Source organism: Pipistrellus kuhlii, unplaced genomic scaffold, assembly GCF_014108245.1.
Source record: "Pipistrellus kuhlii isolate mPipKuh1 unplaced genomic scaffold, mPipKuh1.p scaffold_m20_p_4, whole genome shotgun sequence".
In the NCBI taxonomy this organism is placed as follows: Eukaryota; Metazoa; Chordata; class Mammalia; order Chiroptera; family Vespertilionidae; genus Pipistrellus; species Pipistrellus kuhlii.
In genome coordinates this window covers 32,617,312-32,643,477 of record NW_023425540.1, presented here as the reverse complement: position 1 = coordinate 32,643,477, position 26,166 = coordinate 32,617,312, and positions in this window count along the sequence as shown.

The following is a 26,166-nucleotide window of genomic DNA, read 5'->3' as shown; positions in this document are numbered from 1 at the left end:
AACTTCTTCTCACTCTACTTAGCTGACCCTAGAAATCTTGGCTAAACTGCAGAGCTGTATCAATTATAGTAATTTACATGAATTATTTACCAATTATACTAATTACCAGGCTGCATGGTAATGATTATGCATATCATCAGATGTGTGCCAGATCAAGTTGGTTGTGAGGTTTATTTGATTGCAATACTAATCATTGTGCACATCTGCTTGGTCTTTGTAAGTTGCTCATAGAGATGGGCATTTTGTCACACCTTGAGAACAAAGGAAAGTTGGAAAGCACTTGCTATTTTCTTTCTTTTTTAAAAAAAAAAAATCTTCACGTAAGGTTATTTTTTAAATTGATTTTTAGAGTATAAGGGAGAAAAAAACACATCCATGACGGGGGATCGAGCCTGCAACCAAGGTACATGCCTTTGACTGGAAATAAACGCAAGACCTTTTAGTTAGCAGGCAGATGCTCTTTCCATTGAGCCAAACTGGCTAGGGTGGCACTTGTTATTTTCATTGGTGGGTTGAAAAGAGAGAGAAAAGAAAGTAAGTAATCATGATTAGTATCTGCTCCCAAACCCAATCAATCTAGATGATTAGTTTTGATAAGACCAGTGGCACTTCATTAGACTATAGATTTCTATCCTCAAGGGCAGGGACTTATGTCTTATTCATGTTTCTACCTTAGCATCTAACATAGTACAAATTCAATAAACATTTGTTGAGTTGAACTGAATTTGAAATGGCACTAGGCCCTATTTCATGGCGAAAAATATTAAGTGTCATTATCATGGATTCCTGCACTGGTGGGGTCCCTTGGCCTGGCCTGCAGGGCTTGGGCTGAAACCAGCTCTCTGACATCCCCCGAGGGATTCTGGATTGTGAGAGGGCTCAGGCCAGGCTGAAGGAACCCACTGGTGCACAATCAGGCTGAGGAGGTACTGTGGGAGGGCTCCAGGGTGTGTCTGGCCCATCTTGCCCAGTCCTGATTGGCCAGACCCCAGCAGCAAGCTAACCTACTGGTGGGGGTGTCTGCCCCCTGGTTGTTCTGCCATTTGGTTGATTTGCATCTTAGCCTTTTATTAGATAGGATAATACAAGCCTATATGCTAAGTATCTGACCATTTGTTCGACCGTTCAACCAGTTGCTATGATGCGCACTGACCACCAGGGGGCAGACACTTAATGCAGGAGCTACCCGCTGTGGTCAGTGTGCTCCCACAGGGGGAGTGCTGCTTAGCCAGAAGCCCTGAGCCAGGCTCACGGTTGGCAAATGTAGTGGTAGTGGCGGGAGCCTCTTCTGCCTCCATGGCAGTTGGACATTCTTCGAGGGCTCCTGGATTGTGAGAAGATACAGGCCTGGCTGGGGGACCCCCCACCTGTATGAATGAATTTCGTACAACAGGCCTCTAGTATAGGATAATATACTGACACTATTCTTCTATTGTCCTAAAGGTTCATAAGATCACATACATGGGATTTTTATGAAGCTATTACAAAATACTACCTATATGTAATAATGGTATGTCCCATATTTGTGGCCCATATCACTCTACAGAGCTAACATCACATTTCCTGAGAAGGAATTGAGCTTAAATATGCATGGCAATGAGTGAGACTGTCATTAGCACAAAAGCCATGTTTATATATTATCGAGTAGCCCATGTTTGTCAAGTTGTCAGAAAAATTGTTATGAGGATAACATTTTCATATTGTATAAATCCAAATTGTATAATAGTGAAAGGTGAATCTAGCTCCCACTCTGGCCCCCCAGTTCCACTCTCCAAAGCAAATGCTGTCAATAGTTTCCTTTGATTTCTTCTAGAAATCTCCTATGCATATATTTGTATAGATGTAGATAGTTTTGTTTGAAAATAGGTAATTAGTAATTAGCTAATATTTAAGACATATAAAAAAGTATGAAAAATAATGCTACTAATGTGTGTTCCTCCCTCTAATTTAATAAAACCAATATGTATAAATGCCCTGTATAAACTTACATGTCTTCACCCTTTCTACTTTCATCACTCAAGCATTCAAATGCCTTTTCTGATTCCATCTCCCTCCAAGGGTAACTGCTCTTCTGAATTTGGTTTCTATTCCTGCTTATTACACTTTATAATATATTTATGTATCCTATGCAATATTTAGTAATGCTTTTAAACAAAATAATATACCGACACTATTTCTTCTATTGTCCTGAGGTTCGTAAGATGCTCATGGGATCTTATGGGATACATAGGATTTTATGGAACTACCCAGTTTTCCCCAAAATAAGACAGTGTCTTATATTAATTTTTGCTCCCAAAGATGCGCTAGGTCTTATTTTTAGAGGATGTCTTATTTTTCCATGAAGAAGAATACGGTAAACATTTATTGTTAAAAGAAAATAAAGGAAATTTATTACCTGTATACGGTACGGTAGTACGGTAGTTGTCAATACAAACCAGACAAACTGTGAATCCTAGAGTATCAAGAATTTACTCATTTATTCAATGACAATCATGTCATCATTTTCTGGAACATCATCATAACAATCCAATTCCTGAATTTCCTGGTGAATTTCTTGTGACTCCATTTCTTTCAGAATCAGTGGACCAAATCTCTCATGTTTAGCCGAGGCGGGCCTTATTTTCAGGGGGATGCCTTATATTTCACTCAGAAGGAAACCTGTAAGTAGGTCTTATTTTCGGAGGATGTCTTATTTTCTGGGAAACACGGTACTAGAAGCCCAGTGGTATCAGGCCAGGCCAGCCCAGGGGAGGGGCCATAGATGGTTGATGGGCCGGCCCTGCCTCTCCCTCCTTCCTCCCCCACCCCCTCGCAACTCCCTGTCGAGGGGACAATTTGCATTTTAGCCTTTTATTATATAGGATTACAAAATCATATTGTACATATTTTTGGATATTTATAACATCTCTCTGTATGGTATTCCATTATATGAATATATCACAATATATACATTAATTCTCTTTTTGATGTATTATTAGTTTGTCTGTAGTTTTTTCTATCACAAACAGTACTGTATTGAACAATCATACATATGTCTCCTCATGTATGTGTATGTTTCTCTACAGCAGGGGCAGGGAATGTCCAGCCCACGGGCCATCTAAGGCCCGAGAAATCATTTGGTCTCACCCTGTCAAGTCATTAGGGGTGAGTAAATGAAATGTTTGACCAAATATAGCGGGCTAATTTTTAAGTTGATAATTTTGTGTGGCCCGAGAAAGATGTTATAAATATCCAAATGGCCCTTCACAGAAAAAAGGTTACCACCCCTGCTCTAGGGTATATAATGAGGAATGAAATTGCTCAGTCATGTGATGTGCATATTTTAAACTTTTCTAAATATTGCCAAACTGTTCTCCAAACTGATTATATGTTTTTTTAAACTTTATTTTTAAGTAATAAAAAGGACTTGTGTGTGTGTGTGTGTGTGTGTGTGTATATATATATATATATATATATATATATATATATGTAATAGGCAAACCATCGGCTTGGGGATTATATTGATTTACTTATCAGTGTTGATTTCTTTTAAAAGTTGTTTTTTCTGGCAAGAGATGGGGCTGGGATTTGAACCTAGGACTTCTAAAATCCTGTGTGCTTTCTGTTGCTTCATATTCTGTTTCCTCTTTACCTGAAGGTGTCCACCTCCTGTCATGTGTGTGCCTTTCAAGGACAGAAATTGGAGCCCAAATGAGAATGTGTAGCCTGGGCTGCACTTGGTTTATATGATGTAGAGGAGAACCTGGTCCTTGGCTTTCTTTGGTCTTTGCTGCATTGGAGCATTTCCTCTCCACTTCCTCCTTTTTTCCCTAAAACTTAACTCCATTTGTCTTTTGGAGACTCAAGTAATACATGTTCCCCATTTAAATCTTCCCTCCCCACTCTCATCTTGGTCTCCAGACTCCTGCCAACTTTTGGGTGGGTATCCTTCTAGTTTCTTGTGGGGACATTCTAATACCTTATTTCTTATCCAACTTTCATTGGCTAGTTTTAGCATCCATCAGTGATTACTGCCTAAAACAGTTATTACTGTGGTGGTTGACAATTAGTGATTGTATGATTTTATTTAAACCTCAAAATAACCTCAAGAAATATAGTCTATTATCATTTTGAGTATAGACAAAGCAGCAAAGGAATTAATGAATTGAAAGTGTTAATTGTTGCCATCTAACTTCTGAATTCTGGCTCAATATACAGCCCCCTCACACAAACAAAACAAAACAAAACAAAAAACAAAACAAAACAAAACAACTCCATTAGAATTAGATTATTCCACAACTACTGCAGGCCAACACTGGAAATATTCAAATTAAAAGTTGTAGAAGGGAGAGTAAAGTCACTTTATCCATCTCCAAGAATATGATTGTATGAGCATTTAAATAAATATGAATCTTATTCTGTAGGGGCAGGGTAAAACTGCCCCTACGACTTGTACTTCATCTGAAAGAATTTTTTTGCTGAAGTTGCAAAAAAGCCAAACAAACAACAAAACTTTTCTTGAGAGGTGTTTTGCAGCATAAAGGCTTGTAGGCAGCTTCTGGACCCAAGACCCAAAGGAAAGAAAGCGTGAGTTGATGTTTTATTCTAACAGGACCTGCGGGGGTCAGCTTCTCCTGAAAAGGAAGGTTAAAATTTCACTGTGCATCAAGAGACGTGTTCCTGCTGCTAATCCTCATGTTTAAAAACATGTATATCGGGGGAGAAAATGCTTCACGTCCTTATCAAGTAGGGCATAACAAAATTGGAAATTGGTTCGTGATTTATTGCACCTCTGGCAACACGCTGAAGTGTGCGAGTAAAATTAACTTTCGGTGTATACAGTAGCTGCTTGCACAGCATGACTAAAGGGAGACCCTGTGCGGTGGAGAGGCTGCAGATGAATGAGGCCCGGAGTGGAAAACTTCCACCGGTGCTGCAGCACAAACGCGCGTTGTTAGGATTTGCTAGCATTTGCATTCGACCTTTGTGGCTAGCGGGAACCCCGACGCAGAAGGCCCTGAAGGTCCTTCTCTCTTCCTTCCTCCAGCCACCTGGACCTATGAAAGTCCCTCTCGTACAAGGGTCTCTTTGTTGGTTGTCAAGATGGGGCTGCTACCCGTCGTCAAGCTGAGAAAACCCAGCAGAAGTCCAGACTAGGGTTGCACAAGACCGTATTGTTGCAGCTCGGGGCCTGTGTGGCCTTTTGGCGAGCGGGGCGTTTTGAACACCCACAGGACCTCGGCTTGTGGACGTAGCCGTGGGCAGGGAAACTGTCTGATAGCAGAGCCCTTTCTGGAAATTCCCATGTGGTGAACAAGGATGTGCAGTGTCATTTTGGTTTCAGATGAAAATTCCTTGAAGCAGGCCCTGGAACTGTATCGGGTTCTCAGATCTTTCCCTTAACGAAATGGCCAAATGTAACACAAACATTAGGATTGCATTTCAGTAATATAAACCAAAAAAGGGGCTAATTTACATTTGTGCCCACACCATTAATGTAAATTGGTTATTAGCTATTTATGCTAAAGAGCAGCCATATAAAACATAAAGGTAGTTTTATTAACTACATTCGCCCTCTGAAATCTGCTGTGCATGGAGTTTACAATCAGTGATTTTTTCCCCCCCTCCATGCAGTATGGCATTTACTCTGCCTAATTAACATATTTATTAACAAATTACTGCCCCTTTTCTGCAATTTGCATTTTATAACACAGCACCAACGTGGAGTTAATAAGACAGTCCCATGCCCTGCTTTTATGGTTCTCCTGGAATGTCACATTAACCTTTTTGTCTCTTCTTGCCTTCATTTCTCTTTAGGCAGGGGTAATTAAAGGAGAATGGCATTTACAAACAACGATGATGCAGGAATAATGGGGATGTAAATGAGTCTGGGTCATTACATCCTTTTTTGTTGAGCCTATGGGCAGGTGTGAGCAGGGATGTGGATGGGGGAAGGGACCATCCTTGCCATCAAAGCCATCCCTTGCTTACCACTCTGGAAAATGCTTTGCCTATAAGGAAGATCCCTCTTCTAATTCCTTCTCACATACTCATCACTCTAGCATACAGAAACCTTAAGAGAGAAGTCAAGAACAAAAAGAATGTAGGAATAGTTCTTGAGAAATTGGAAGAATAAAAAGTTTAATATTTAAGTACACATTTGCTATGAAAAACTTCCAGAACCTAGTTTCTCAGAATTAACAATATGGAGGCCTGAGTACCAGGCATCAAAATTAAGCGAAACTTTGTCTTTCTCTGTCTGGGAAACCAATTAATTTGAATCCTGTGTGTCAAAGAAAAGCACAGTGACCCTAAAGCAAGCTTGTTAGCTTTAGTATTAGTCCACAAGTCCCCAAAGGACCTGGCTGGGCTTTGGTAGGTTTGTGAACCTACCTAAAATTGAGTTTAAAAATTCGAGGAAGCTTTAGGTAGAGGGATATATTAGCTTCTAAAGGTGATCTGTGGCCTTAAATAGGTTAATCACCATGATTGATTTTGGAATTTAGGATCATAAGACATGAACATTATATAATTAGAGTGGGATCTTCAGGGTAAGCCTTTACAAACATCTGTAGACACCATAGATGTGCTCAAGTATAGAAAGTGGACTCCTCAGCTCTAAATCCCTTTCAGAGTCTTGTGCTCTTGGGTGTCAGGTTAACCCAGAATAGGGACCCACTGGAGCCAAATGAATGGGGACTAATGGGACTAGTAGGAAAGCAGGCATTTCCTAGATTTTTTTTTTTTTAAATATATTTTATTGATTTTATACAGAGAGGAAGGGAGAGAGATAGTTTGAAACATCGATGAGAGAGAGTCATCGATCAGCTGCCTCTTGCACACCCCCTACTGGGGATATGCCCGCAACCAAGGTACATGCCCTTGACCGGAATCGAACCCGGGACCCTTCAGTCCCCAAGCCGACGCTCTATCCATTGAGCCAAACCGGTCCCGGCCATTTCCTAGATTTGACCTGTCCTGGCTTCCAGCAGCATCAGACACTGGGTGGGTGATGCTGAGGGGCTACATGTTACCAGGTGTACCGGTTAATAATGGCAGATTTTGTAATCAAAGAAAACATGATAATTTTAAGGGAAACATCAAAAGTGCTTTATTCAAAGTAATGTCCATCGCTGGCTACACATTTCCCCCATCTTTCAGGTAATTTGTGGATACCGTCCCAATAGAACTTTTCTTGTTTTGAGGCAAACCATTCAGAGACCCAATTTTCCACTTCTTCGTACGTTTTGAAGTGCTGCTCAGAAAGTTTGTGAGCCATCATTGATCAGAACAATTGGGAATCTGAAGGAGCAAGGTCTGGTGAATACGGCAGGTGGGTTAATACTTCCCAGGCAAGATCTTTTAATGTGTCTTTAACTAGTTTTCAAGTGTTTGATGGTGTGGTATCATGAAGCAAAATTACTTTGCCATATCTTCTGGCACATTCTGGTCGTTTCATGATCAAAGTGTGGTTCAGATTTGATTATTTGTTGTCGGTAGCGATCAGTATTAATGGTTTTACCTGGTTTTAGAAGCTCATAATACACCACATCTTCCTGATCCCACCAAATGCAGAGCATTGTCTTCTTTCTGAAGCGTTTTGGCTTTGCAGTCAATGCTGATGGTTGACCTGGCTCAACCAATGATTCTGTGCTTTTGGGATTCTCAAAATAAATCTACTTTTCATTGTTAGTCACAATTTGATGCAAAAAAGACTTTCTTTTGTGCTGTTCAAGCAACATTTTACTGATGACTTTTCGGTTTTCCATTTGTCTTTTGTTTGGTTGAGTGACACCCATTTTCCTTCCTTTAAAATCTTTCCCATTTGCTTGTAAATGATTGGAAATTGTTTGCTGAGCAGCGTTTAATCTTTCTGCAAGTTGTTTTTAAGTTTGACACAGATCTTCACCCAATAATGATTGTAATTGTTAGTCTTCAAATGTTTTCGGTTGACCTGGACATTCTTTGTCTTTCACATCAAAATCACTTTTAAAGTGTTTAGACCAGCGTTCACAAGTATCTTGAGATGGAGCATGTTCACCATAAGCTTCCCAAAGTATACGATAACTTTTTCTTCAAAATAAAGTAACGAATTAAAACTTCCTGCAAATGCTCTTTTTTTTTAGCATGAAATTTGACATTTTTAAGTGTAAAAATATCTATGATGTTAACACCTTCAGCAAATTTGACATATGAAGTTTTGAAGCTTGCTGTCAATACAACAAAATAGCATACATATCAAATTGCATATATATATATATATATATCAATCAACATATGTGTAACTCCATCTATTGAAAAAAATCAACATTAGTAACTGGTACTCCTAGTATATTGGAGCTGGAGAGGCAGAGGCCATGGGCGGTTGTGACATTAGATCCATTTCCCTGTTGGCTCAGGTGAATCCTTAGTCCAGTGATCTGGAAAATGGAAGCAGTGACTGCTAATTTCTTCATCCCTGTAAAAGACTCAGGGATTTCTTTGAGGAAATGAAGCCACATGATGCTACATAAATTTCATTACTGTTAATATCAACACTCTTATTTTAATTTGATTTAAAATTTTTATTGGTCCTAATTGTAGCAGTTATGAATGCTGATGTTATTTTCTGCCATTTCTAATCTCTATAAAGAATACAGATCTTTCTTCTTAATAATTGAAAATGACTCCTGCTTAATAGATTCATATGTTCATGTGGAATTTTAGTACTTAGCTTTGACATTAAGGGTTAGTATAAAAAAAAGGGTTAGTGCATATTATCAGCTCCTTTAAAAATTATATTGTTTTTTAAATCCAGTAATGTCTGATCTGCATGGTCTAATAATTTGATGCTGTTCATTTTGGAGAAAAATTAGTCAATATGGAATGCAAAGAAAGCTAAATAATCATATTTTTGTATGCAAAAATAAGAATAGTGCTTAGAGGGGTGAAAAAGGTAAAGGGATTAAGCAAAAAAACAAAAACAAAAAAAACAACAAAAAACTCATAGACACAGACAATAGCCTGGTGATTTCTGGATGGGAAGGGTAGGGGGAGGTAGAAGAGGGTATTGGGGGATAAATGGTGATGGAAGGAGACTTGATTTGGGTTGTGCACACATAGTATGATACACAGATGATGTATTTTAGCATTGTACACCTGAAACCTATATAACTGTATAGGTCAATGTCATCTCAATAAATTCAATAAAAACAGTACTTCATGATATTTTGCTATTGGCTTTTGCTGAAGATTTTTTTTTCCATTTAGAATAATGTCAGATGGGGATCTCTAAAAATAAAGGGTAACAGTGTCTTTTTCACTTTGTAACAGGCACACTTCTAGGTCCTAAAGAGTTAAAACATATTTGGGTAACCTTTACTGAACAGGCTGCTATATTAAGAAGACTTACATAATTAACTCAGGAAGGCTTTGTGAGAGAATGACCTGCTGTACTCTATGTGTGTCATGGTCATCGTATGCATAAGCTAATTTTAAATATTAAAACTCTAATTATAAAGGACCATTTTCCTGAAGGGCGGGCCATGTGGGCAAGATGGGGGAGGACCTGAGGGGTGAGTCATAGGGCAGAGGAGTGAGTGAGTGAAGGGGATAACTGACCAGAGTGTGTAGTGTTAGTCCTTGGGTTGCCCCAGTATCCTGGGAGAGAAACTCAGACTGGGTTTGTTCCTCTGATTGTAATTTGGAAGATAGTACTTGGATGGAATGCTCCCATAGATAGCACCTCACATTTTGAAAAATAATAATAAGCTGCAGTTTTGACCTTAGGGCAGGGAAGTTCATGGAGAGGAACTCTAAGTAAGTAATATGGATGTACATTACACACAAAGGTCTATGGCCCAAGAGCAGTTACTGGAGGAGAGGACATTTGAAGATCAGCAAAGCACTTTGATACTTTTACTGAGATTCTTGGGGTCAGATTCCTTTATGTCTTTGACTGATCTTGTGTGCATTGACTTTACTCATTTTCCTAGTTCCTTGGTTTTTCAGTAAGTGAGCTGCTTGATTCCAACTGCTTATCTGAGCTGTACTAAGGGAAAACAAAGTAAGGGTGTTGGTTCTGGATTGGACCCAGAGAAGAATGGGCCTACATGGATAATCCAGGACCATCTTCCTATTTTAAGGTCAAATGATTAGTCAATTTATTATTTATTTATTTATTAAAAAATATTTTATTGATTTTTCACAGAGAGGAAGGAAGAGGGATAGAGAGCTAGAAACATCGATGAGAGAGATACATCGACCAGCTGCCTCCTGCACACCCCCCACCGGGGATGTGCCCGCAGCCAATGTACATGCCCTTGACCGGAATTGAACCTGGGACCCTTCAGTCCGCAGACCGATGATCTATCCACTGAGCCAAACCGGTTTCGGCTGATTAGTCAATTTAATTCTGTCTGTTTCTTTAATTCTCCTTTGAAATGTAACAGAAAATAACATGTTCTGGGGACTTGGACATAGACATCTCTGGAATGTCATTACTCTACCTACCAAAGACCTCATGCTCTGTACCAGTGCTGCTGAACACAGTAGCCAGTGGGCACATATGGCTACTTACATTTAATTAAAGCAAATAAAAGGAAATGTTCAGCTCCTTAATTATATTAGCTACAATCAAGTGCTCAGTAGCCACAGGTAGTTATTGGTTAGCATAATGGTCAGGGCCATTCTGGAGAGGTAGGAAGTGCCAGGCAATGTTGGTCCTGGGGCTTCTCACCCTCTTTCATTAAAGAATCCTTGAGAATACAAGAGCCTGCACCCATGGTACCAGAAGATGTGGGATAGCCCAATGAGACCTCGTTCAGACGCCAACCTTCACTAGAAACTCTGGGTTATTTTTATTTTGGCCAGTGATATATTCAATTTTATTTTATATTTCCAAATGTTCAAGTGAAACCAGCATTCTGGGAAACTCACCATGCTTATTTCAAAACTCCCCGGGTCCATTGCCACACACTCCAGTGCTGATGCAGATACCAATAGGAGAAGCCCAGCTGCAGAAATTTTTAGGCAGAGAAGGACTATGGCTAGATTCATTCATTCATTCATTCATTCATTCACTCATTGACTCATTCAATATAAAGAGGAAGGGAGCGGGAGATAGAAACACCAATGAAGAGAGAGAATCATTTATTGGCTGCCTCCTGCATGCTCCACACCGGGGATCGAGCTCGAAAACCGGGCATGTGCCCTGACAAGGAATTGAACAGTGACCTCCTGGTTCATAGGTTGGCACTCAACCACTGAGCCATGCTGGCCAGGCTGTGGCTGGATTTAAGAGAGCCCCGAGGGAGCAAAGGCTGGGGTAAGGTGGGGTAGGATGGCCTTGACAGGAAGTAGACTAGAGGAAAGGAGACCAGATAAGAGGACTATTTTTGTATTCTTGCCCTGTTAACTCAGATGACGTTATGTGACTTGCTTTGACCAATGAAATGTGAACATGTTACTTTGGAGCAGAAATGTTAAAAGCCAGTTTTTGCTTTATGATACTTTCCCCTCCCTTCCTTTGTGACACCCTCTTCCTAACGATGAGTAATGTTTCAGATAAGATTGCAGGTGGAAGACAATGTGGGGCAGAGCTGCAGCTGATCCATGATGGGCATTTAGTGTGAGCACAAAGTTAACATTTATAATTTTTGTCAGCCACTGAGAGATTTGGGATTATTTGTTATCACAGCAGAGTTTAGCCTACCCTGATTGATACAGAGATGGTGTAAGATACTTGGACAGAGGCCTTGGTTGTGTAAAATGTCAATTAAGATATATGTTGACTTAAAAGTGGTTATAGGTCATAGCTTCATTTATGCTGTTTGCTCGTCTTTATACAACAACCATTCTCTTTTTATATTTCAATTTAAAGTTCTTTTTATTATTTATTTTATGCTTTTAGACAAATTATATAGTGCCAGAATCATTACATGAAAATACTCTTTGATAGGATTTGGGTTGTGAAAACAGAGCCTAGAAAGAATTCAGTGGAGACATAAGATTTTTCTGTTAACTAGAATTGTTGGAATTGAAGGAGATGGGTTTGCATCTTTCTGATGACTTTCTTCCTTGGTTTATTCCTTTGAGTTGTCATTAGTTTGAGATTGCTCTTCCACCCCCCAAACAGATACCATAGATACAATTTTGGTTGCTCTTTTTATAAAGGTTTAAGCACTCAAATCAAGTTAATGGTTGATTTGGATCTTTTTTCTCTTTTCTCTAATTAGTAATAAGTGAAACTGTCTGTTTCCTAAGAGCAATAAATGCATTATTATATCTGATAAAATAGATCATATTCCAGAGTCTAAAATTGGAATGCATATCCCAAAATGTAATTGGCCTTCTTCTGAGGATGGAGATTTTAATAGAAGAGACTCAGAAGCAGCATGGAAAAAAATACTGTAAATCACTCACAGTAATCATGTCACTTTTTGGTCCAACTTTGAGAAGTTTATATTACTGTTACTTGACCTATTTGTGTGCATAAATCATGGCTTGGAAAGAGAGTGGAGTTATTGGCGGGTGAGGGGAACAAGTCTATTAAAATAGGTGTCATGAGCCAGAGGGTTTATAATGACTTGACTGAGGGCCACCGTTCACCTGGATGGGTTTCTGTTTCCTTTTCTGGTTTCCTCCACAAAAATACTCTTTGTTGCTCTTCTTTGGCCAAAAGTATGAATCTTTAAAAACAAGGAAGCCAAACCCTTGCACTTTGCATGGATCCTAAAGTGGTGGTGGTGAGGGGAAGATGGGGATTGATTTGTAGCCTCATCAGGACTTAAAATGTAGATGGTTTCCATGTCAAGGGGAAAAAGTGCCAAGGAGGAAGATGCATGGTGATCTTGGTCCTTTCTTGACATTCCTACGCCGGTTTTGGAGGGGACTGGACAACTTTCATACATTTCTAGAGGATAGGCTATGCAGGTTCAATTTCATAAACCATACATTTTTGATGTGTATTATAATACAGCCATTCTGTACTCAGCACTTAGATCAGACTTAACATTTTTTCCCACAACGAGGGGAAAATCTTATTAATAGAAGCTTTCCCCTGCAATGACCAGGAAATTGCGTAGTAGAGTAGAATGTCTTAAAGTAAATTGTTATAAAGCGAATCATATTTCCTTCTAAGAGCTACAGCAAAATTAAAGAGAGTGTTTTCTGACTAAAGAGTTGTAAATAAATCACAGATATCTAAATATATTTTAGAGCAGAGATACAGGTATAAACTTCAGTAGTAATTTAAATGGTAAATTAAGGAAGTAATAAAATGGGTATAAATCCAGAAGGAAAGGCCAGAGTAATGTAAGTTACATGTGGGACACAAGAGAACTCATGCATCATGAATTTGACCCAAATGAATGATAGCTGCAACAAACATTGATTAAACATGAACTCACCCACAATTTTACTTGCCTCCTTTGGAGTGATGCTTTAGGCCAGTGATCGCCAACTGGTGGTCCCCAGACTACTTGTGGTCTGTGAGGTCTGAGAGGTTGGCGACTGCTGCTCTAGGCCTTTAAAAGAGGCAGTCCAATGAAGTTTTAAACACATGTTTTCCTTTTCTACTACAGTACATTTTCATGTAGAAGATAAGCACTATTGACTTTTATCACTGATCTTAAAATAACAGTTATTTAATAAATGAGTGTTATTGTTGATGATGGGGTTTCTTCTTCCTCCAAAAATTACGATTCTCTAAAATGAGTTTGATTCTTCCATTCACAATAGCACAAAACAGGGGGTGTGCCGAGGGATAATCCAATATGAAAAAAAAACAAAACTTTACTAAGGGACAAAGAGATTTTCTTTCTCTGGTGGGGCATGGGTTAAATGTCTTAAAGATGAATAATATTAATGTTTTCCAAATAAGTTAAAAAGAATTCTAATTATTATTCATATAAAATATTTGGGGGACTTAAAAATCATTCTAATATTGTCCTGGGAGAAAAAAATAGAGAATTTTTTTTTTTTTGAGAAAGGATCATAATGAGAAAACGCTTGTACCATATTGTATTAAAATGTATTATAGCAGTTCACACCCACTAGGGTGGCTATTATAAAAAAAAAGAACATACTGTTGGTGAGAACGTGGAGGAATTAGAACCCTGTGCTTTACCGGTGAAAATATCAAATGGAACCACTGTTGTGGAAAACAGTATGGCAGTTCCTCAAAAATTAGACATAGAACTGCCATTTGATCCCCAATTCTACTTCTGAATGTATACACAAAAGAATTGAAAGCAGGGAGTCAAACAAATCTTTTTACACCCGTGTTTGTAGCAGCATTATTCACAATGCAAAAAGGTGGAAACAACCCAAATGTCTATGGGCAGATAAATGGATAAACAAAATGTGGCATATGCATCTGATGAAATATTATTCAGTCTTAAAAACGAATGAAATTCTTCCTGTTTGTTGTGCCTTAGTGATTGAGCATTGATCCATGAACCAAGAGGTTACTGATTTGATTTCCTGTCAGGGCACATGCCTAGGTTGCAGGCTTGATACCCAATAGGGGGTGTGAAGGAGGCAGCCAATCAATGTATCTATCTCTCTCCCTTCCTCTCTCTCTAATATCAATAAGAAGAAACATTTTAAAAAAAGGAATGAAATTCAGATACGTGCTGCAACATGGATGAATCTAGAAGATATTATGCTAAATGAAAAAACCAGACATAAAAGACAAATACTTACATGGGGTACCTAGAATGGTCAAACTCATAATGGCAGAAAGTAGAACAGCGGTTGTCAGGGGCTGAAGGGAGTGGAGTCATTGTTTAAAATGGGGTACTGAATTTCAGCGTGGGAAGATGGTGTTTATGATTGCACAACACTGTTCATGTCCTTAACACCATTGACTGTATATTTCAAAATGATCAAAATGATGAATTTTATGATGTTATACATATTTTTACCACAACAAAAATATCCAAAAACTGTATTGCAGAGTTATACTAGGTGGAGTAGCAGAGTAATTGCTAAAGATCGGTACTCAGTTCAACATAACCACATAGATAAAGAGAGAAACCCTACTATGTTAATGAATTTAATATTTTATATGTGTATATCATAAATAAGTTGATAAAAGAATTATTTAATAAATAATGATACAATTAGTGAGTTATTTGGATGTATCTTGAACATTCTAAGATCTTTTTTAAAGAAAATATATTTCATTGATTTTTTTACAGAGAGGAAGGGAGAGGGATAGAAAGTCAGAAACATCGATGAGAGAGAAACATTGATCAGCTGCCCCCTGCACATCCCCTACCAGGGATGTGTCCGCAACCAAGGTAGATGCCCTTGACCGGAATTGAACCTGGGACAGTCTGCAGGCCGACACTCTATCCACTGAGCCAAACCAGTTAGGGTTCGAAGATCTTTTATAATCTTAAATACCAAGTGCATTAAAGTGTTCAAATAAAAAAAAGAAACTGTGAGAATACTTGTCTAATCTCAGGATGGGGACATGTTTTCTAAAAAAGTAAAGACAATAGCATTATAAAGAAATATTTTATAGGTTTTATGCATAAAATACTCTGCACATAAAATCTATCGTAAAAATCCAAAGGCAAGTGATAACTAGAAAAAATATTCATAGAAGAAAGGTTTACTAACATCCTGTACATAGTTTATGCAAATATAAACACTTTAAAGAAGGAAAAGATAAGGATTGATAATAACGTTCAACCTTGCTAGAAATTAAATTCTTTTGCATGTCTCTGGACAAAGCATAATAAAAAATCCCAAACAACCAAAAAACCCTCTTTACTAATAGAATGATTCTATTTTGCAGGGTTTTGAGGGGGATAGGCACTCTCATTCACAGCTGATAAGGGAATACATTTGGATAGCCTGTCAGGAAAGCTGTAGCAAGATTTTGCTGGCTGTGACAGAAACTAGGCTTAAACTAATTTAAACAAAAAAAGGGGATTTTTTTTTTGGCTTATGTAACCGAGAAATTCAAGGAGTGGAAGTGGCTTTAGGAAACGTTGGATCCAATAGTTCAAATGATTCATTCTCTGCCTCTCTCAAGTGCTTGCCTCTGCATGGCTCTAGTCTCAGGCTGGCTGTCTTTCCATGGTGAAGAGAGAGCTGCTGGCAGGCCCAAGCTTACATCATCCTTAACTGCTTGCTGTTCCTCAGAGAGAGAGAGAGAGTGAGCATCTTTAAAAAAATATTCAGATATCATTCGTATACCATCTAATTCACCCTTTTCAATCATACAAATGTATCATTTTTAGTATATGCACAGTTGTGTAATCATCACCAGTCAAGGTTAGAGCATTTTCATCATCCCCCTAAGAAACTTCATACCAGTTGGTCATACTCTCTTTACCCCCCAACACCTCAGCCCTAGGCAACCACTAATCTATGTCCTGTCCCCATATTTGCATGTTGATGAGCATCTTTCCAAGTGTCTCCAGCAAAATCCCCGAGGAAACTCCAGTTAGCTTGGCTTGGGTTTTGTGTCCATCTGTGAACTACTTCGTGCTGGGTAAAGGGGTTGGATTCCTCTTACTGGCCAGGTCATTAGCTTGTTCTGGGAACGATTACCGTGGAAGGGGAAGAGTTCTCCAAAGGGAGGAGAGTGGGAAGGGAAATGCATGTCCACACTCAGCGAGCATGGTGGTATGTACCCAAAGTCTTTAAACTACACATACCTCTGGGATCAGCAACTTCAATGTGGGGACTCGACCATAAAGAAAGGACCAGAAGCAAACTTGTACTCCTGTTGCACCTGTGAGGATGGGGTGCGAAGCAGAGAAGGGTGCAGAGCAGCTCCCCTGGGAGACCCCAGCCCCGTGTGAGTGAAGTGGAGCTTCTGGACCTCAGCTTTCCTTAAAGGCACCAGGCAGCATGATGGCAGCACCCCAGCCACAGGCGAGCGATACTCTCTTGCTAAACTATTGCAACTTTCAGCCTGAGGAAGCAGGTTCTCTATCAGCTTCCGGTGGAGTGGTGTGTGTGCTGCTTTAAATCCCATCCCAGCCAGGTGGGCAGTGTTGGAGTCCTGTCCTGTGCAGGCAGGCAACAGGTAAGCATGCATGGGCCCCAGCTGACAGAGCAGGTGTCAGCTGAGCTGCACTGTCTCAGCCTTGGCCTTATCTGTGCCTGTTATCTCTTGATGTTTAAACTTGCCAGGCCTGGAGTGAGGGGGCACCGGGGCTGTCTTCAGCCAGAAAGAACCACTGCACTGTGGCAGATCGCCTAGAAAGATCTCTGTGGGGCCTGCAGACTGTCTCTTGACAGCATAAAACTGTTTTATTTTTTTTAAATATATTTTATTGATTTTTACAGAGAGGAAGGGAGAGGGATAGAGAGTTAGACACATGGATGAGAGAGAAATATGGATCAGCTGCCTCCTGTACACCCCCTACTGGGGGATGTTCCCACAACCAAGGTACATGCCCTTGACCTGAATCAAACCTGGGACCCTTCAGTCCCCAGGCCGAGGCTCTATCCACTGAGCCAAACCGGTTAGGGCATAAATCTGTTTTTTAAAAGTCAATCAGAAGGTGGGTATTTTTGTTTAGGAGGTGCCTGCTGTTTTATGAGAGAAAAAGAGAGAGGGAGGGAGGAAGAGAGCCTCTTTAAAAGTGAAATTTAGTCTACAAATGGAAAGGGTAGTTGGGGGCATTAAAGAAGCAAATGTCAGGAAAGAGTAGTTGGGGGCATTAAAGAAGCAAATACCTACATGAACAAACAACTGTTACAAATAGCATCGTCCAGTCCATATGTTTTGAGTTCATACTATGTTTGAATTGAGTAGTTAATTGTTGGCTGGGGTGTTAATGGAGTTTCAGGAATCTATATATATATATAAAAGGCTAATATGCAAAGTGTCCCCATGGGAGTTCCACTGGGAGACTGGGAGTTCTATTGCTTGCTATGACTTGCGCTGACCACCGGGGGGTTGTGTGGAACAAAGGAAGGCCCTGGTCAGCAGTTGGAAGGTCCCGAACGGCCCTGATCACCAGCCAGCCCTAGGGACCCTACCAGTGCACGAATTTCATGTACTGGCCCTCTAGTACAATATGAAAGTGAAGGCAAGAGGGAAGGTGGGGTGGGTGGGTGGTGGAAGAGATCAACCAAAGAACTTGCATGCATACATGCATAACCTATGGACACAGACAGTAGGGTGGTGAAGGCCTGAGGGGGAAAAAGGGTGGGCTAGAAGGGGTCAATGGGGAAAGAAAGAAACATATATAATTCTCCCAATAATAAGATTTGTAAAAAAAAAAAAAAAAAAAAAAAAAAAAGAGTAAATAAAAGTGGAAGGCAGCTTTGGCATCCCAGGGGCATCTGCTGCTATTCAAGTCAGAGTGTGTGGTAAGCACCCACAGCCCAGAGATGACCTCATAGCAGGAGTTCTAGGTGTTCAGCTCAGTGGTCTCTGTGCACCCCGGCTGCCTTGCAGCCTCAAAGGCTATGGGAACCCCAAGGCTGGGAGCCAGCATTTCTTGGAGCCAGGATCAACCCTGGTGTGGCCATCTGATTTGACTCTGTGCTAGCAGGGAAGTAGTGAGTTTCTTCATGCAATTCCAATCATGGAATAGCCCATCCAGGTACATTTAGAAATAAAATAAAGGCTGGAGAGATAAAAATCAGGGGTGATAAGAGTGGGGTGTGGAAGAAAGAACACGACTCATACTGGCACAGAGATGGGTGTGGTGTGGGTGGGGAACAAGCTCTTCTTTCGAGTCTCCTGATTTTGCGATTTATTATTGGGAGGAAACCGGCTTTTACCCTCACTGGATGGAGTGGAAGATGTTGGAGAGCAGAGTATTTTTGCTGAGCTGTTTGGCAAGCTGTTCGTATAAACAGTTGTGGGATTGACTTGGGGCCACAGTTCCTTCAGCGTCACCAGCAAGTTCCTGCGCTGGGGTCAGGTGTGCCTTGAGGTGTGGTGGAAAGATGAACAGGATTGGAATTCAGAGATTTGGAGTTTGCAGTTCAGCTCTGCTGTTTGCCAGCACTGTGAATTGCCTGCAGCTTAAATTTTCCATCAGTGTAGGGATTTTCTCCAGGTAGGTTTTAAAAAAATATATTTTTATTGATTTCAGAGCGGAAAAGAGAGAGAGAGAAACATTAATGATGATGATGAGAGAGAATAATTGATTGGCTGTCTCCTGCACACCCTCCACTAGCATCGAGCCCAGGAATTTAACTGTGACCTCTTGGTTTTTAGGTCGACACTCAACCCCTGAGCCACGCTGGCTAGGCTCTCCAGGTGTTTTTTTTTTCTTCTTCTTAAACTCAAGTAGCCCGAGGAGCCACTAGTTTCAGAGTTAAGTGGTCCCCTACTTTCCTCTGTCTCTCTCCTCCCAAGGCAAGGAAGTTGAATGTAGCAACTGGCAGTTAGAAGAGAAAGATGGCATTTGTGTGTGTGTATATTTTAGATTATCTTAAGCTTTGAAACTTTTCTTCTTCTCTCCATGTCCCAAATGATTTAATTTTAGCATAAGTAATATGCTTTCACACTGGACTGTAAAAGGCATGTGATTTTGTTTTTGTAAATTTATCTTCTGCAGTATTAAAGGAAAAGAATTGTAAAAGGATATTATCATATGTTGCTTCTAAAGCCAGAGTAGTTGAATAATTTTGTTACCAGCCGTGCTAACATCTAGAATTTGAAGACAAAGAGTAATTACTCACCCTGTTCATGAATATACTGCATAGGTCCCTTTTTAGAAATTGTACAAGTTTCTTGTCTGCAGAGAATTAAGTCTATATCCAGTTTCTCAATTTGTAAACATTGCTTGGGTTTTTAGTTTTGATGGCTTATTTGAACTTTTATTTGAACATTTCCATGTGATTATGACTAGCAGTTTTTCCTACTCTGAAGTAGTTGAGTACGTATGGAATGGATACTGATTCAATTGTCTGTGTTAAGATTGCTTAATACTGCTGAAACTGGTTTGGCTCAGTGGATAGAGCGTCGGACTGCGGACTGAAAGGTCCCAGGTTCGATTCCGGTCAAGGGCATGTGCCTTCGTTGCAAGAGGTAGTAGCTGGTCGATGTTTCTCTCTCATCGACATTTCTAGCTCTCTAGCACTCTCAATTCCTCTCTGTGTAAAGTCAATGAAATATATTAAAAAAAAAAAAGATTGCTTAATACTAACCCGTGCTAGAGTTTATTCACATGAAGATTGTATTATTGTTGTGTTTTCAAACTAATATTCTAAGGGAACAGTCTTGTTCTTATAAGCTGGACCATTTGTTCATGGAAAAGTAAAATAATAGTAATATTTTTCTACTTTTAAGGAAAAACGAATGAATGAAATGTTTTCTCAATTTTAAAATTTCTTTCATCTGTTTATATTGCTTCACTGATAGTGAGGCTAGCTGGTGAATAAATTATGCATAAGTAGAATAGAAAACATATCTGAAAAGTAATTCTTTAGCATTTTAATGTGTTATTATTTCTTGAATGCTGAAATATAAATACACATCCTATAGCCATATTTTACTGCTAGTAAAATTATAATTTGAGTAGTAGAATTAAATATATCAATATTTCATGGTATTTTTTTTCATAACTCTATTATAAGTCTCCCCATAAATAAATTGGAGGGTCCTTACAATCGTAGTTAAGTACTCAATATTCATTTTTGTCCAGTGAATTTTCTGGAAGATCAGCATGCTCACTATGGGACACCATGCTAGGTCTGGGATAGATAGCGTGATGTGACTAAGAATCTCCTTAACGAATGGACTGTATTGATTATGTTTTCTTCAAGGCAGAAAATGAGAGTTAATCTATGTTCTATGCTGTTTGTCTTAATAGGGAAAAGATCAAGCAGTTCAAGTCAATCAGTTATCATGAATGTGTTTATAGATACTCAAGAGATCTTTCAGGGGCAGGATTTGGGAGGCTAGCAGTCAACTTGCTCTCCTCTTGCTCTTCAGCCTGGTTAATGGCCAGCCCACTGCCCTGCTCTGAGTCTAGAGACACAGATTTATTGAAAAGGTTTACTGTCAATGATGTGACATTGGGAAACACCTGGTTCTAGTTTTAGTTCTTTCTGTATACTAGGGGATATGTCTCAAAGGTCTCTTCCAGCTCTTAAGCTAAATGGGATGTCACTGTTGCAAAGGTTGCTGACATAGTTGTAGGATGCTAGAAGTGAAGTTCCCATTGCTATTATGATAGTTTTAGGGCCAGTACTTAAATTAATTACCAGTTTTCCCTCGGCTTTTTGGTGAGGGAGTTAAGAAGAGTAGCTAGATGGATATGAAAGCTCTCCTGTATTAACAGCTGGCCGATGGACACTGACCACCATAGCATGGCTCTGGTAGAAGCTGGTTGGAATACCCAGCTAAGGTTTGAAGACTTACATGAGGCTTCTACTTCCTCCTAGAATCCTGGAGCAGGCCCTACCCTAATCTAGTTGCAGGTGAAGAGGAGGCCAAACAGAAGGAAAAATGTGATTAAGCCCATATCCTCAGACAGGCCTAGACCTGCAACAGGCAGAGAGTTTAGGTCAGGTTCTCAGAAGCGGCCCCTGAGGCTAGGGTACAGGTGTTAAGTACCCTCAGAGGAAACCTGCAGGGAGTGAGTGGAGAGATCAGAGAAGGGCAAGCCAAACAAGGGTCCCATTCTGGGAAAACTCCCAGTTTCCAGATGTTGTGAGGTCTCTAGGTGTAACTGTCACGTCAGACTTGGTTTCATCTGAGATGAGGGAGTAGGTGATCATATTCCTGCACACCCAGTCACTGTTAGGAGCCACCCCAGGATGATGGGGTCGGGTGGACAAGTACTCCTGCTCCCATGACTCCGAGAACATCTCGGTGAAGTGACATGGCTCCTGGTGAGTCCTCCGAAGAAGGTCGCAGACTCAACTGTTAGGAGCAAAGTAGCAGACAGATGCTGGGTGCTACCTCGTACTTACAAGGGCTCTGGATGGAGTTCTGACCAGGCCTTCTCAGAAAGCAAGAGAGAAGGGGACGTCTTAGATGGGATCACCACATGGGTCTAGGAAGTGATCTATGAACCTCATATTGTGCTCCCCTTTCACTGCCCGCCCGCTGGTGAAATGTCCCCAGTGATTGCTCTGCTCTCTGACCCCTGTCATTAGTTGTTGTTTCTCTTTTCAGGGGAGGGAGGTTCTGTGGACGGGAGGAAGGAAAGGGAGGTAGGCAGAGGGTAGAAACGGGGGAAGGAGGATGGAAATGCTCCTTCTCCAATAGCCATTTCTACCTTTCTGAGAGAGTGGTTGTTAGAACTAAAAAAATCAAGAATATAAGTGTGCTCTGGAAAGTATAAACTCCTAACTAAGCTATTGTGAATGAGTGATTTGCCCAAGTTACATAATTTTGGCAGAGGTCAGGTTTTGTGACTGGAAGTTTAAGGATGTTTTCCTTGGATTATATGGTCTCCTGTTCGCTGTAAACTAGGATGAGGAAAATAAACTTGGCAGTGGTTATTTTATAACTTACTTCTGTAGCTGCCCCACCTGAAAACCAAGTAGCCCTTCGAAAGCTTTAGGTTTCAAGGCTAATATTGTAAAAGTTTTGTCAAAAAAAAAAATATATATATATATATATATACACACACACACACACACACACACACATATGTGTGTGTGTGTGTGTGTGTGTGTGTGTGTGTGTATATATATATATATATATATATATATATATATATATATATATATTCTGACAAAACTTTTATATATTTATATATATAAATTAACTCTGGCACTATGGGGTTTGGACCATTGGATGTAAGAACTAGCACTATCCCAGAGACAGGGTGATCAAGGCAAAGATCTCTGGTTCATGATTGGTGAGGGTGGTGTCATTGGTGACACTGGAATATATGACATAGGGAGGGATCTGATTTCCTGAGCAAAACATTAGATCATAGGGCCTAATGGTATAAGGATGATTGCATAGATATTTGAAATTGGAACTAACCTAGGATATATATTACATATAATCCCCTTAAATTGGTGTTTATCAAACCATCTCTCCTTTTTAAAATATGTTTTTATTGATTTTAGAGAGGAAGGGAGAGAGCGAGAGAGATAGACACATCAATGATGAGAATCATTGATCTGCTGCCTCCTACACATCCCTACTGGGGATTGAGCTCACAACCCAGGCATGTGCCCTTGACCAGGAATTGAACCATGACCTTCTGGTTTATAGGTGGAAGCTCAACCACTGAGCCACGCTGGCTGGGGTCTCTTGCGTGTCTCTCTCTCTCTCTCTCTCTCTCTCTCTCTCTCTCTCTCTCTCTCTCTCTCTGTCTCTCTCTCTCTCTCTCCCCTCTCTCTCACAGTAGAAAACATATTTAAGAGAGGCCTGCCGGTGGAGCTCTGACAGTGCCCCCCTGAGAGAGCAAGAGAGAAGAGGATGTCTTAGTTGGGCTAAGGAAGTGAAAGAGTGGCCTATATCAGACACCATCTGTTACTTGTTAGCTGAATCATCATCGGAACATTACTTAAATTCTCTGAGCCTTAGTTCATTCAACTATCTTACTGGGGTAAAAAATAGTCAGATCTCATCAGATGATCTTAAAGATTACATGAATGAAGGTATGTGAATGTCACGGGCTTACTCCCTGGTACATATTAAGCATTGCATGAATGTTTGTTAGAAACAACTGTACATAAGACCCAGTACTCATGTACTTCCACACACATAATATCTGAAGCAGAAATTATGTGTAATACCCTTTAATATTTTCTATTTTATACTATCATAATATATTTTATTTCATTGTAAACATATATTCACCATCTTCTAGATTTGAGTTACCCTTTCAAAAACAGTATCTTGTGTACAGCCGTTAGAATTCCTCTGAAGCAGCAATGCTACAGAATTGGGGATTTTTATTAAAATGTTTATGATACACTGTACTTTTTCTCTGCTAAATGAATGAACTATGAGGACTTCGAGATCAAAGAGGAGGTAGACCAAGGCTTAAGGGGTTGGCGTGGAACACTGGGTATTGGAAAGCTGGAGAAGGAGGAGACTCAGTCCTTGGAACTTTGGGTTGGGTAATTCCGAAGGACTTGAGAGGAGAGGAAGAAAGTGAGACTTTCCAAGATTCCTGCTGTGTCACTTGAACTCCTGTTCTCAGAAAGCACAATTAATAATATGACTCTCCAGCCCCTCTGTCTCCTGTCCTTTCCTGAGGAAATATGTTGTTGGCTGGATCTCAGTGAGTTGAAATGGCAGATAAATGTAGACCTTGTTCCTGTTCCCCCATCCCCCAGGTAGCTAAGTAAAAGAAAAAAGAAAAAAAACCACACCTCTTTGTGTGTGTGTTAGGCCTGGGTGGTTTGCTTCCAAATGGCAAAGAGGTTATGCTTTCACTTGTGAAATGTCTTTCTTCTCTTGTGATGATGATAAGTGCATCTGGAGGTGAAGTGAGGCCTGTAAACCTAATTTATAAACAGTGCTAACCCGCAGTAAAATGATATGCATCTTTAAAAATGGCCTCCCTTCTTATAATTGCCCTGATGCAATGCTATAAACTTCTGACTTGAGATATTAAATGAACGAAAAGAAAATCATGTCACACTAATTCAAATGTGTTAGACTGCTTAAAAATAAAATTCTAATGAGAAGGTATGTCAGTAACATCATAATTAAAATAGTGCTTCGGATGATCCCGACTTGCTTTTATTGGATATTTTGTGGCACAGTATTTCCCAGAAGGTTATGACTACATATGGCATAGATGGAAAATGGAGACATGAAAATGAGGTCATGTCCAAGTGAGTGAGAGTCCATCACCATCAGCAGCCAAGCCAAATCTGCTTCCTATGCAAATGATGGCCCCAGGGCTGGCAGGAGAGCCATTAAGGTCTTTGTTAAATCCTGACTCAATGCCATCTGCTCTCAAGTAGCTCTGTACTAAATGGGCAATGTTGTAACATCTGGGGTAGAGATATTCTTCAGCGCGTTCTGACTTCAGATGGTCAAACAGATTCTTTGAAGCTTGCTCATCTCTTGAATCCTGCCCTTCCCCTCCCCCTGCCATTCTTTTTATACCCAATTAAAAAAGTTTTGTTTAATAGCTTCTGTTTATTTTTTATTTTTTTTTAAAGGTAAAGGAGGGTGAATATGATGGATGGTAATCAAACTGAGGTTGGGATTACTATACAATTTATATTTTTTCTTGTTTCTATTATGAATCCAGAGATTCTTTTGGGATTCTTCATTCATTATTGGTTTATTCAACAAATACTCATTGAGCATTTACTTATGTGCCAGAGGTTATGATAGCGCTATAGAATCACCGGTTAATTTGATTTCACTTATATGTGGAATCTAAAGAACAAAATAAATGAATAAAGTACAATGAAACAGACTCATGGACACAGAGAACAGACTGATGGCTGTCAGAAGGGAGGAGGTTTGGGGGACTGGGTGAAAAAGGTGAAGGGAGTAAGAAGTACAAATTGGTAGGTACAGAATAGTCTCAGGGATGGAAAGTACAGCCTAGGGAATATAGTCAATAATATTGTAATAACTATGTATGGTGCCAGGCGGGTGCTAGAGATACCAGGGGGAATACTTTATAAAGTTTATGATTGATTGACCATGCTGCTGTACACCTAAAACTAATACAAAATAATATTGAATGCAAACTGTAATTAATAAATAAAATTAGAAAAAAAAGAAAAAAAAAGAAGAATCACTGGTGAACAGAACCAAAAAGGCCCTGGACCTCATGAGAATATGCTAAGTGGGGATAATGGAAAATAATAAGTAAACACAATTATGTTTGATTCTGCTAAAACCATGAAGAAAGCAAACAGATCCTCCAAGGGAATTTTGGTGTGATTGAGGTCATGGGTAGGGTAATGATCAACTTATTTTAGTTGGGCTGTTTAGGAAGGCTATAGGTCAGGTTGCTAAAAGTCAATTAATTGAAAGTCAATTTGCTGAAAGCTAATTCATTGCATAGGCCAACTCACCAAAGGACTGACTGACCAAGCTTATTTATGCTGTCTATACTCTTTAGTTTTGGTTTTCATTTTGACTTTCTAACAGCATTTTAAAGCCTTTTCAACATTCCCTCCCCCGACCCCCTCCACCCGGTCAGGCTCAAAAGTTTCAGGGAGAGAAAGCAAAGGAAATTAAGGGGGAAAGTGGCTGAGGACCACAATAAAAATATATTCATAAGGATTTATTCTTGAATAGAAAGAATCATTATAAAAATATTTTTTATT